Source organism: Zingiber officinale, chromosome 9B, assembly GCF_018446385.1.
Source record: "Zingiber officinale cultivar Zhangliang chromosome 9B, Zo_v1.1, whole genome shotgun sequence".
Taxonomy (NCBI): Eukaryota; Viridiplantae; Streptophyta; class Magnoliopsida; order Zingiberales; family Zingiberaceae; genus Zingiber; species Zingiber officinale.
The window spans coordinates 66,739,288-66,742,022 of NC_056003.1; the positions used below are offsets into that span (position 1 = coordinate 66,739,288).

The window sequence follows — 2,735 nt, forward strand, 5'->3', positions numbered from 1 at the left end:
ATATTTACTCTTTTGGTTCGGAGATATGCTTTTTGTGCATTTTCTGTACATAGGAGTCGATTTGGTGAAGAATCTACATCTTTGGGCAAGCATTGGAGGAAACAAAGGGAGAAAGCACTGGGCCGTGTACCTCACACGGCCCTGCACTGGTATGGAGCTCGGGCAGTGTGGAGTTTGGCACCAACAGAAGTGGAGAATGACATGGCCGTGTGAACTTCACACGGCCGTGTCAAGATTTGAAGCCAACCAGAGCAGAAGCCTTACATGGCCGTGTGGATCTACACGGCCGTGTGAGGTTTCCAGAGACTAAGCAGGCTGTGGCCGTGTGCACCACACGGCCGTGTAGCATTTCCAGAGACTAAGCAGGCTATGGCCGTGTGCACCACACGGCCGTGTAGCATTTCCAGAGAGCAGAAGGGTCTTTGGCCGTGTGCACCACACGGCCGTGTCGAGGGGCCGTGTGGCGCCCGATTCCCTCCTTTATTTAAACCTTCCTTCATGAATTGAAAGGGGATCTCTCCCCCTTTGGGAGAAGACAAGATTTGGTGGTTTCCTCCCATTCTTGGGAGGATTTCTGGGCGATTCAAGGGGAGTTCTTGGCGATTTCGGCTCCGGAGCGAGGATTGGATCCTAAGACGAAGCTTCTTCGTAGATAAGTTTTCTCTTTTCCCCCTTTTCTTGGTTTCTTGGATTGGGGATTTAAGGAATGCTTATATTCTCTATTTCTTCGAGTTTTCTTCCTCGATTCATGGAGTAGATCTTGTATTCTAGGATGAAGGGAGTATTTGTATGATGGATTGATGTAATCTCTTATGGATTTGCCATTCTCTTGTTTCAATGACATTATCTTGCTTGTATCAATTGGATCTTGAACGATTAAAGATGATTTGTGCTTAATTCTCATTCTTGATTAATTGTTTGAATTTCTTATGGACTTTGTAAAGATAAACTCTCACTCGATTATCCGAGGGATCCACGTGACAGGTGCAAGCCCGTGTAAGGACGTTTGAGAGACAATCTTGAAGAGGAAATAGGAATATTCAAGAGAGTAGGATGGATTTTGTGATTAGTTTCTTGTATCTTGATAGATTGATAAGTCGTGGGCTTCTACGTTGATATCCGAGGAAGGCATAGTAATAGGTGCACTTCTGTGTAAGGACAACATAGGTTCATGTCTAATTAATCCTATTTAGATACATTTCTCAGTCCTTAGCCGGTTGTCTATTGCAAGAGAGAACCGGCAACTTTCTACATGTTTGGCAATTGAGGGATAAGAATTGGTGAACCACTTACATTCGAGAAATCATACAAAGAAACCGAAACTCCTAGAATCTCCCTTTATCATACCCCAAAACACTAAACTCTTGTTAGTTGATCTTTAAGATTAGATTTGTTTACCTTACTTTGCTTTTGAAACGATTGGATAGTTGTTTGGCTAATTCGCATTGAGACATTTCTAGTGCTTATTCCAGTCCCTGTGGATACGATAATCTTTTATATTACTTGCGGCATTTCCGTACACTTGCGGAGAGCGAACAAGTTTTTGGCGCCGTTGCCGGGGACTTCGCTATAACATTAGGAATTATCAATTGAGTTAGACTAAACATAATTTTTCTTTTTTTCTTTTGATTTGCATAGTTATAACTAATTGTTAGAATTCTGTTTTCGTAAGTTTTTCCTTTCTTGAATAACATTCTTGACAACTCTTTTTGTTGGAATTCTAATTCTAATTCTAACTTTGCATTCTTGATTTCTAGTACTCTAATCTAACTTTTCTCTGTTTTCTCTTTTGATCTTGTTTCTTTCTTCTTTTCTTTTGTAAACATATCTTGCAATTTTTAGCATATGAATTATTCTAGACATTTTTTTTTTTCTTTTATCTTTTCTTTCTTGTTTTCATTATGCACTTTCTTTCTTGCAATTTAAATTCTGCATTTGCTTTCTTGCTTTTCATATTGCATTTTATTTCTTGTTTTTGATTCTTGATAATTTTCTTTTTCTTCTTGAATATCCATGAGCACTAACATGTCAAGCAGGACCATGAGAAATTTTTCTACACCCTTTTCTGCAAGATTTTTATCTCCCATTGTGCAACCTCAAATTGAAGTAGAAAGTTTCCAACTAGACCCAGAGATAATTTTCATGATACAAGGTCACAAATTTGGAGGAGAAGTATCAGAAAGTCCTTATCTGCATCTTGAAACATTTTTAGAGATTTGTGATTTGGTGAAATGTGAAGGAGTATCAGCAAATGCAGTTCGATTGATGATATTTCCTTTCAGTATCAAGGATAAAGCAAGGACTTGGCTATATTCTCTCTGTCCTCAAAGCATCACAAGTTGGGAACAATTGGAGAAGCAATTTCTGAATCATTTTTTCCCTCCAAGTAGAACGGTGTATATGAGGAATTGCATAACAAATTTTTCTCAGGCATATGGAGAATCATTATTTGAAGCATGGGATAGATTCAAGAGTCTTCAAAGACAGTGCCCTCATCATGGTTTTGAAAAATGGTTGATTTTGCACATATTCTATGGGGAAATTTCTTTCTCAGACAAGACTTTATTGGATTCATCAGCTGGAGGTTCTTTTATGGACAAAAGTGTAGATGAAGCTTATTCGTTAATTGATCAAGTGACATTGAACCTCCATGAATGGTCGAACAAAAGTTGGATGGAATTTCCCTCAGATATTCAAAAAGTGCAAGCTATAAATGTAAGAGAGCCTGTCAAACA

The 2,735-nt window shown here is 38.8% G+C and overlaps 1 non-coding gene across 1 annotated transcript; it reads right to left on the minus strand.

Moving 5' to 3' along the window:
• Positions 1–2,398: 2,398 nt before the first annotated feature.
• On the minus strand, positions 2,399–2,504 carry LOC122025824. Its single transcript, XR_006123850.1, has one exon. It is a non-coding gene; the product is annotated as a small nucleolar RNA R71 (small nucleolar RNA).
• Between the last annotated feature and the right edge of the window lie 231 nt (positions 2,505–2,735).